The sequence below is a fragment of the Rattus norvegicus genome, chromosome 9, assembly GCF_036323735.1.
Source record: "Rattus norvegicus strain BN/NHsdMcwi chromosome 9, GRCr8, whole genome shotgun sequence".
Taxonomy (NCBI): Eukaryota; Metazoa; Chordata; class Mammalia; order Rodentia; family Muridae; genus Rattus; species Rattus norvegicus.
The window spans coordinates 37,551,532-37,562,632 of record NC_086027.1 but is presented as its reverse complement, the minus strand read 5'-3'; the positions used below and the strand labels follow the sequence as shown (position 1 = coordinate 37,562,632).

The 11,101-nt window shown below is 35.3% G+C and overlaps 1 long non-coding RNA gene across 2 annotated transcripts; it reads left to right on the top strand.

Annotated features, from left to right (window-relative positions):
* The first annotated feature begins 348 nt into the window (after positions 1-348).
* Positions 349-10,707, top strand: LOC102554152 (uncharacterized). 2 transcript variants are annotated; one of them, XR_005489538.2, is made up of 5 exons: positions 349-512; positions 5,843-5,956; positions 7,069-7,204; positions 9,587-9,645; positions 10,348-10,707. It is a non-coding gene; the product is annotated as an uncharacterized LOC102554152 (long non-coding RNA). The 2 variants fall into 2 exon arrangements; XR_356933.5 differs by lacking the exon at positions 349-512 and adding an exon at positions 847-1,138.
* Positions 10,708-11,101: the final 394 nt, after the last annotated feature.

The window sequence follows — 11,101 nt, the reverse complement described above, 5'->3', positions numbered from 1 at the left end:
CTCTCTCTCTCTCTCTCTCTCCCCTCTCTCTGTTTTGTGTGTGTGTGTGTGTGTGTGTGTGTGTGTGTTTGTATGTGCAGGTGCACACGCATGCATGCTTGTGTAGGCATTAATCTATGCAGGGCAAAATGCTCCTTTAAAAAGTCATATGTTAACTAATAGAGTTGTATAGGCATAAAATTTTTGCAGCCTATTTTAATAAAGATTCAACCTCTCCTTTAGCCTATGACCCACCAGAGATAGTGGAGGAGAAAAGTTATTAGGATGTGTGGGAAGTGGACCTGTTTAGCAATAGTTCTTTGGGGGCGATCTCTATCTTCTTTCTCAACAGTTCAGTTCTCTTGCAAACTCCAAATAAGAACCAGTAGCTGTACTCCAGTGCTCTTGGCAGGCAGATACCAAGCTGGAACCAGTCACTGTAATTGAATCCTGAAGAGACCTCAAGACTTGCTAACCATCCTGTGGCCCCACAAGTGGCAGACTGCCCCAGGAACCTTAAAAGCAGTTCTTGGGTAAGTTTCTCTCAATGGTGTTACCACATGTAGAGGTCAACAACGCTATGTAAGGTGACATACTACTTGTGTCTTGTTAGAGAATAGGGAGTTGAAACAAACCAAACCAATGTTCAGTGCTTCTATCCCATTGTATGGGTGGGCATATTTATACTCTTTCATCATGGGTCCTTTCGTGTGTTTTCTATATCGAAACATCCTGTCTCTGCTTCCAGAAAACACTCTTTCACATGTCAGCTTTAGCAAGACATCCTTTCACCCATGTCCCTGAGCAAAACATCATTTGACCTAACTGACTTTCCAAAGAATCTAGAAGTAGAGCTTCAGAGTGGGTATCAGAATTCAGATACTTCTTGCTAACTGATCAGAAGAATGCTATAGGTTCTAAACAAGTCATTCTATTGCCATTCCTTTCTGATAGTTCACAGAACTTAACTGTTAGGTTCTATGCCTGAACATACCACATGCTTTGGTCATGGAACATGAAGAACTTCCTTACTGATGTTATAAAGCTCATAGTATTGGAAGTTCCTATGCAAGCTGCCGAGAAAGAGAAGTCATCAAGTTTTGAACAACTGCGATCACTACGGACTACAATAATGACTGACAGACATAGATGACTATTGGTAATATAACCATTTGAATGTTAGAAGCATAATCAGTTGCCTTATGATGATTATAAATTTGTCCAAGAACCTATGACTGAATGGCTTGTTGTCCATATTACTTTTATTTTGTCAAAGTCTATATAATCAAAGGGCCATTAATAAGATCCCTAATCTTCAGAGAAGTTTCTTTAAGTATACTGGGCAGTGACTGTGCTGGCTAGTTTAACATCAGCTTGACACAAGGGAACCTCAATTAAGTAAAAAAAATGCTTCCATTAGATCTAGCAATAGACCAGATGTACAGTATTTTCTTATTTTATGTGATGTGGAAAAGCCCAACTCAGTGGGTGATGTCACTCCCGGACTTACGGCATTGCATGCTAATATGGAAGTCATTAAAGAAGCAGTAATTCATGGCTCTGCATAAACTCTTACCTCTAAGATCATGCCCTGTAAATGTCCCCTCCCTTACTTCCTTCAGTGATGAACAATGGTTTAGAAATACAGACAGGAAAAATCCTTTTCTTCTTATGTTGCTTTTGGTCACAGTGTTTCATTAAATCAATAATGATCCTGTTATTAATGTAAACATTCATAACAGGGTGACAGGTCAACACTAAGTTTGCACAGAGCCTATCCACAAATGGGACATCTGTACACAGCCCCATTCCACAAGGTTCAAAAAAACATCATAAAAGGGAGAGTAAAAAAGGTTGTGAGAGCCAGGAAGTTGAATGACTAGAGTGGAGTGGTGACTTCTGGGTATGACAGTTTGGAGAGAGAGACAACGTTCGTTAAGCATGTGATATCTCACCATAATTTATTTACCTATGCACTAGCACTATTTGAACTTTGTATTATAAGACCAAACAAAATGATGTGATTTTTGTGAGATGAAAAGAGTGAGATGTAGGGAAAATTATAGAGAGATGTATAGTGTGATTAGAAGGAAATTTGTTCCATAAAGTCTCAAAAATTTAATATAGAAGAAGCAATATTTTTAAAAATAAACACTCAAAAGATAGTGGAGTGAATTAAATTATATTTGCTTAATTCATAATTTATGAGTTTAGAGATCAGATTAAGGGGGAAAGGCCATAAGTCACCAATGTAAAAACTTTTCTCAGTTGCTAAACTTGATAAACTGTCAATAGTTAACATATTGCACTTATAGTAAGAAGATTACAGTTTACTATTCATTAATCCTGCAACATAAAGAAGGATCACGTTCACATGAGAGTTAGAGCTATTAGTGTTTAGGCTTCCAAGGCTTTCAAAATTGTTTTGGCTCTTACAAAATTTGGAACTGAGCAGTTATTTAACCTTATACATCATAAATTCTTCATATATTTGTTTGCTTTTTCCCAGTACATCACAGAGCTACTTATGTGAATATGATTCTTTTTTTTTTTTTTTTTTTCGGAGCTGGGGACCGAACCCAGGGCCTTGCGCTTGCTAGGCAAGCGCTCTACCAATGATTCTTTTTTTTTTTTAATTATTCTTTAATCACGTTTTACAGTCTAGTCATCCTCTACCTCTCCATGCAGATTGCTCCTCATTCCATACTTACTTCCTGTCTCCAGGAGGATGTCCCCACCTCCCCACCCTCCACAACTTCCCGCTCCCTGGGGCCTCAGAAGGTTAGGTGCGTCTCTCACTGTTGCCTGGTCAGGCTGTCCTCTGCTGCATATGTGTTGGGGGCGTCATATCAGCTAGTGTATGCTGTCTGGCTGGTGGCTCGGTCTCTGAGAGATTGTGGGGGTACAGGTTAATTGAGACTGCTGGTCTTCTTTGTGGTCACCCTCCCAAAGCTTCTTTCACCTTTTATTGTATTTATGTATTTTATTGTACTTATGTATGGAGGGAGCCTAAATACACATCTTAGTGTAGTATCAATGCTGGAAGAGGGCAACACATTTCCTGCTGTTGTAGTTACAAACAATTAAGGGTCATGTGGGAACTGGCAACTGTACTTTGGTCATCCGCTGGAGCAGTATACAATGTTTAGTGCTGGCTCCCCAGAATTCCTCTTCTACCTGTAAATTAGATATAATCTCGTGTATCCTATATCCTATGGGGCACTTGTGAATGTAAATGAAATAAATATCTTGAGTAAATGTTGGTAAGCAGAAAAATTAATGTGCCTTTTATTTTCCTTTCAAGTTTAGTGTAATAAACGTCTTAGTTTGAAGTTTACAATTTAACATAATGTTCCAAAAGCAATCTATTTATCACATGCATGGTACATAGTCCACTGAATTTAATTACTGTTACCACATGTATTCATTCATAAAAATATTTATGCCAATGATTTCCATTATATTTAAAGACTTCATAAGGATTTTTATACTAGGTATTTTAGAAAATATCCTAAAACTTAACTAAATATGAAGACAGACATTAATCTGTTATGGGTTATATTGCTTTCATTTAATTTTACCTACTATGTACATTGACACAGTATATTTTATTGGTAACTTAAGAAATACATTTAAGTTATAAAATACAACTGTGGCGTCATTAGGTGAAACAGTAAGAATTTGAGTCAGTTTTTCATCTGATATGAGTTCTCAGAGTTTTTTAGTTCACAGGACTTTCTAAGCTAGTAATTATAATAGAGAGAGTAAATGGTCTCTTTGCTATTTACTAATCTGTTGGGAGCATCCTCTAGCTTACTGCCTGTTTTAAAGTAAAAGTAAAGTGAAATGTGAATGCAGAATGGATGCTACCCTCAGAAGTTATTATCATAGATAATAACTTGCCTCTAAAGACCCCCTTTACATTAATAACCTATGAAACATTATTCACAAAATTCAGCTAAGGAATCCAAGAAATGTGGATATCAAATGAAAGCAATACTCTTGCCACATTTTGCCTTCTGTGTGGGAATTGGAAATATGGCTGAACCTACACACATAAGATAGAGGCTAGCACAAAAAGATGAAACAAAACAAACAAACAAAAAAAAAAAAAACAAGGCCCGACTAGGGGTGAATATCACCTTCAAACTTCTATTCACAGTAATCTATTTAATCAACCAAGACCTACAAAAGAAAGATCTGATACCTTCACAAAATATAAAATTGGACAAAAATATTCAGAAATTAAGCCTGCTCTTGATATTCCAGAATATCAATCAAAATATGCATTTACAAAAAAAAAAGAGGGGGAAGCTACCTCCACAATTCAGTTAGTGATTTCTTCTTTAATGTGAACTGAAATTTTATAGTAATTTGTCAGTTAGTAGCTTATAAAGACATGGTTATATGCCATGATACTTTCATACACCTTTAATCTCAATGTTTGAGAAGCTAAGGTAGTAGATTTTCCATGAATTTAAGACTAGCTTAAGCTCCGTGTCATGTACTAGGGTAGGCAGTATTGCATGATATGATTCTAAAACATACTAAAATACGTACTAATAAAACAACTCACAAACTGGCAACCAATACTTAATAGACTCTGAAATTGTCATAGACTGGTCCACTCACATCTTTAATATACATTAAATGCACATTGCATTCATCCTATGACTTACATAATACGGATACAGTAATTGCCAATCTTACAAAGGCCATCTTTGCCAGAGTTTCTGCATGAAATGATCACAAACTGGTCATGATCTATGTGAAATGCTATATTATCCTCAAAGGGTTTAGGAAATGGCATTTCTTGCCACTTGTAGATTATGTTATATATGTTGTAACTCAAACTCATGGTTTATCACAGCCTAACTTTAATCCCTGCCCATAAGCCATCATAGTTTTCCATGTTTTTTAAATTTTACCTTGTTTCTTCATATATGAATACCAGTCAATGATTTGCCTCAAGTGTAACCTATTGATGCTTTCTTTTCACAATTTTATCTAATACCAAATTCCCAAGTAAGGTAATATTTTGATGTACCACGTGAATATGGATTTAAAGAGTTGACCATGACAAGTGATTAATTAATTTTACTACCTCTTTCATATTCAATGCTAGCATCTTGCTTTTTTGTCTTGTTTGCTATTCACCCCTCCTACCTAATTCCTGAGTAGACCTACCATTTTATATTAATAACTAGAGACTCCAATTACCCTAAATTGCCAAATACTGTAGCTATATTTTCTAAATTTACTACTTTATTTTCAAAAATATAGAAAAAACTTCTCATAATCATTTACTTTTCTTCCTTTTAATCATTACCAGATTTTACGTTTTAGTTGATCTTCTATCATGCAGCATCAGCATCTTCTCTAATCTCATGGCAAGTTTATGATCAATTGCATATAGGAGCCTTCTGCTCTTTCCTCGACTTTGTCTATACCTTGCCTATACCTTATTCTCATCCTTTCAACTTTTTTCATTGAACATTTGATTTATTTACATTTCAAATGGTACCCCCTTTCCTGGCTTTTCCTCCACAATCCTCCTATTCCTTCCTCCTCCCCCTGCTTCTATGAGAATGCTCCTCTACCTACCCACCCACACTCATCTCACCATCCAGGTATTCACCTACACTGGGGCCCTTTTTACTTTTAGAGTATCTTTTGCATCTATTTTCTCCCAATAATGTATTCTTTTCAGTATAGAATAACTGTTTAGTGTTTATTTAATTTAATGGTTCGTAACATTCCTTTCAATTTTCTGTTTTAGTTTTCCTTTAATTTTAAATGCATTAATATGAAATTAATAGTTTAACCTATTGCCCCCTTTTGTCATTAAAATGTTTGGATTCAGTGTTCTGGTCCTCCATTCCACTGGAGAAGAGGTGCAAAGATCATTCTGTGAGCATCAGTTTTGTCAAAGGCAGCATTTCTAATATCAAGGACACACATGTGAGGATATTAAGAGGTAGGATGGAATTGACCTTCCTTAGTAAGAACACTGTGTGTGTGTGTGTGTGTGTGTGTGTGTGTGTGTGTGTGTGTGTGTAGTATTTCCATTTCAGAGGCTTTGAAAATATAAAATTTTACTATCCTTGAAATTTCAGAACTATGTTCCACTTAAGACACCAATCTGATCAATATATGATTGAAACAGACACACAGAAACTAAAAACAAAGAAAATCACATTAGTAAAACACTACTACAGATACAAAATAATTTCACTCTTGATTTGGCTAAAGGCTTGGAGTATTGCTTTGTACACTTATATAATGTACGGGAGCTACAATTTTATGCAGAATGTTTTTATTTTATTATTTTTTTATTTAATGATTGTTCTGTTTGAAAACAAGTCCTTGACGTACATGGAGATTTCGCAAATATTCTCAATTTTAGTCAAAAAAAAAGGTTTGTACTTGTCATTATGTTTGAGATTTGAAAATAAATTGTATTCAAAAGAGGTAATGACTTAATTAACAGGTAATATTTTGATAGGATCATATAAGCCAAGAACATTTTATGTTTCCATTGAGTACCACTTAAAATTGCCTTTGAAAAGTGTGATTGTAATAATGAACTGTGGTTTTAAGAGATGAATAGGGTTTAAAAATATGTTGACAACACCCAGAGCTTATCTTTATATTACTCAATTTGGTGCCAAAATGTATTTTCAAAGGGTAAATCCTTAACTGTAGAGATAGTTGTCAGAATGTAATAAAAATGTTCACTCTATTAACTTCACAACGGGTTCGGAGTGAAAGAAAAAGTCAAACACCTCATCAGTGGTTCTATTGTTGCTATTTTGACTTCATCCTTTCCACAGAAATCATTTAGAAGTTGAGATTCATTTTATGTAACAGAAGAATGAAATCCTCTAAAGAGTACACCTAAAATAGCACAGCCACAAGTTTTATATGTATATATGTGTGTGTGTGTGTGTGTGTGTGTGTGTGTGTGTGTGTGTGTGTGTGTGTGTGTGTGTATGTATGTATATATAAAGACTGTGATGTTACTTGTAATTTTCCCCTGGGGAAATAATATTCTGAAGTTGTTTGTATGAAATTGTTTCACTTGGATAGGAGCAACTAACAGAGAAAACAATGCAAAATGACGTCCTTCCTATGCTGAACAATTATTTAACTTGATGGAAATGTCCCACGTTGCAGTTAAAATACAAACCATTACAGACAGTGAAGCTGAACAGAAACCTTGGAGGTAATATTTCTGTTGTAACTCTCATGTACTTAATTCTGATTAAATATATTCTGGGTTTTTCGAAGAAAACCCTTTCCTTCTTCAGCTCTTGTAGGGAATGATAAGCAGCCCCACATTGGTTGAGCCCTGTCTTCATTTGGCCAACATTTTCATTGCAGTTATGTGGTAAATCTTTAAAGAAGACACTAATGTGCTACTATGTTGGCTGGAGAGACTGCTCGGCTGTTATTAGCACTGGCTGCTCTTCCAGATGCCATGAGTTCAATTCCCAGCAGCCACATGGTGGCTCACAATCATCAGTAATGGGGTCCACTGAAAACAGCTACATTGAAATTATAAGTAATTCCTTAAAAGAAGTGCTAATTCAATTTTTGCTTTTAAGTACCTTTCTGGAAATGTTTGACCTTTACAAGTCATGTAATATCTTGAAACTAATGGTCAAATTTTGCATTTGTTTTAACATATATACATCTTTAAGTACACATAATAGTAGTGGAGAGAAGTGGTTTATATATAGTTTGCTTGTTAAACACTTCAGTAAGCCAATTGTTGATGCCTCTCACCTAGAGACTACTTAGACCATAGCACAATTTAGTTTTCGATAAGAAAAATAACAAAAATAAAGTCCTAGAGTAAAGTTTTAGTTGTTTTGCTTGGATATGTTGTGGCCCCAAACCAGATTGAAGTGTTGAATCTTGGTTCCAAGTTGTGGCTCTGTAGAGTGGTAAGATGATGCAGGTAAGGTAACTGTGCCAGGGAGTGATACTTTCTTGAGTTTATATATTATTGTGCTATTAAAAAGTAGATCCTCTCCAGGGGAGGTTGATCACTGAAAAAGCCAAAAAAACTATGGCTGATTCTGTAAAGAAGCTATGGCCAAGGTCCTGGCCATGATGATAAAAAGATTAATACCATGGTAATGAATTTCTGTTTCAACTTAGATACAGAAAAATAACTGTGTTTCCTACAAAGTTCCTAAAGCTTACCAGGGGTATTTTGGAAGTACTTACTAAAATACTATAGAATAAAATTGACATTGAAATCAGTCTTAGAAATGAATCTATTAAATGCTAGAACAGTCGTATCATGAATAGCACTAAGGAATTTTCATTTGGAAATTTTAGTTTTTCAAAGTTAAATCCTGCACTATTTACTTCATATGGAAGTTGAATGCTTGGAGTAATGCTACTTCAAAATAAAGAGATATGAAACATTCTTTATGCCAATGACATATAATGTAATAACTATGGTAAATATTTCTAGTACAACAGTCAAAACAGTAAGAACCCTTCATATTTACGTGAAGACTCAAAACGATTCCAATTTCACTATAGAATTCAGTAACACTAAGGTAAATCCTTGTCGTATGATGCCCTGCTTGTCCATGGGGTGCCTGGAGAGCCGCGCTGAGGGGAAAAGACAAATGGAGTTTATAGTGGTGCTCTACAGTGCATGTTTTGTTTTGTTTTTTTCTGTCCACACTTCCCTCAAGACATCCACGTTCAGGACAGGAAAGGAAGGCAGAGACCAGGGTGGGTGAAACTTGGTTTGATTCTGAGTGTGTGCCAAGAAGGTTGGCAGAAAGAAGTCCTTCTCTTGGGATATTTAAGCAGAGCTCTTTACCACAAGCCCTCCAGAAACCCTTGATGAAAACATGATTCTTGTTTGCTCATAATGCTTTTTTTTTTATGGCGGATGTGAATGCATAAATTTTATACTTGGTTTTAAGAAACTAAGGGGTTTTTTTTGTTTGTTTGTTTGTTTGTTTGTTTTTGTTTTGTGGGGAGCAGGGTTGTTTTGTTTTGTTTTCAGGAAGGAATGCCCAGGAAGGAATGTTCTTTCGCTGATTACTTGAAGGCTGCCTAGGTATCTCATTAACCTGGAGAACTCCATGTGTTCATACTCCATGACGTAGTGTCCGCGGTCCTCAGTGGGCTGTTGTGGTTATGTGTTTCAAAGCACGTAGGGAATGGCTCCATTCTTGCTGTTTTCAACTCGGAGATTCCCGGGGTTTGAGCTCATTCAACCTTACCATTCTATGCCTGTCTGGTAACGAGGGCCCACATGCCTAACAATCCCATAATAACCCGCCATAAAGCACATTGTAAAACTAGATACAGTCCTTATTGAGGCACTCATTTTAATGTTCTATTTTTTCCTTTGGTTTATAAACAAAGAGAATTGGCTTCAATAAGGCAAAGAGTTATTTTTATGATATAAAGTGTCTTGTGTCATGGCTCACTGAAGGTTTTATTTCTAAGGGACTGATCCTTCTGAAAAAAAGATTGATTTGAGGCATATTGCATTAGAGTAAATGGTACAGTATGCATAGTAATTATGCTTTTGGTACCACGATGGTCAGAGTGTCCATTCCTATTTTAGACTTACTATCTCAGAGAAAACAAGGGACTCTTCAGTATCCTCACTCACATTGTAACCAGGTAAGTACCTCAGCTGTGGGTGCAGCCCCAGCATAGCATTTGTTCGTAGAAAGGGAGGAAAACAGAGATAAAATCATTGTCACCTTTTCCATATACCTACAGATTTCTATTTGTGATTTTCTCTTCATTAACTTTACAGATTAAATGGGGGCATTGGATTAACAGTGAATCTATGCCAATTACACACACTAAATTCAAACGATTTTTTTTCTATTATGTTTTTCTATTTTTTTAATCTGAGAACATTTTAATAAATTTGTGATATAGAAGATTTCGAAGGTAATTTGATTAACCAATTGCCTATTTACAAAATTCAACTTTGGGTTTGGATTTATATAAAATATCTTTTTTATATTTACTTTAAAATTATTTTATTGGATATTTTATCTTTTTACATTTCAGAGACAAAATCAAATAGAAAACTATAAGTTAAATAAGAGCAATATATATCTTATACTATTTTAATTTATTTGGTATTTTAAAAGTCGAGCACCTTTAAACTATTACATGTTTCAATCAATACATTCTGTTCCTTGTTTACTCTACTCTTGGGTAGAGCTTCTTGGAATACAGCTTCTAGAACATATACCTCAGATGTTAGCAATGAGGATACTTCTTAGGATTCCAGAAGGTGGGCCCATTGCCTCAGGTAAGATGGACACCATGTAGACTTACGATGGAGTGATTTCCTCTGTGCTGCAGATTTACTTCACTAAGGAGAATCACTGTCTACTCGGGATGCTTCATTTCCAGTGGATGTGTTTTCAGCCAAAGGGTCGCAAATGCCTCAGCAGGTCAGTTCTTATAATTTAGGAGGCAATTTTATCCACGGATCCACGTCTTTAATAGCAAGATTAGAATATTTCATTCCAAGGGATTTTTTTTCCTCTTTGAAAGGAATAGATTTTACATGTACACAGAACATCTTATTTGTGCCTTCTCTTTAAAATAGTTTCTAAGACTCAGTACAAATCTAAGAGAAAGATTCGCATCTTCTGAGAGCCACTAAGTAAGTATATTCTCTGGCAAGATAATTAGAATGGATACATATCACAGGGCTCTGTCTATAGCCACTTGTAATTTTCCAATTGTTTTAAAATCAATTCATTTTATCTGTATTTTAATCTTATGGTTTCATCAATATAATCTTTGGATTTTACCTAAATGTTAAAACCTATAATATACATACAGATGTGTGTGTGCATATAAAATGAGAATAAAATTAATTAAACATTTTGATATGAATGAGTTTTAACCAAAACAGAAACAAGCAAAAATGTTAAATAAATTCCATTATAGTTTTAATACGATTTTCTAGAATAGTTGAAAATTAAAATAGAAAATAGCAACACACGTCATCAAAAACTAAAAGGCAAGCAAGGAGAAAAAGCAATTTCAATCAGTAAAATGGACCATGTGAGACCATGCACCACTAATAATGTCATTTACCTGGTTA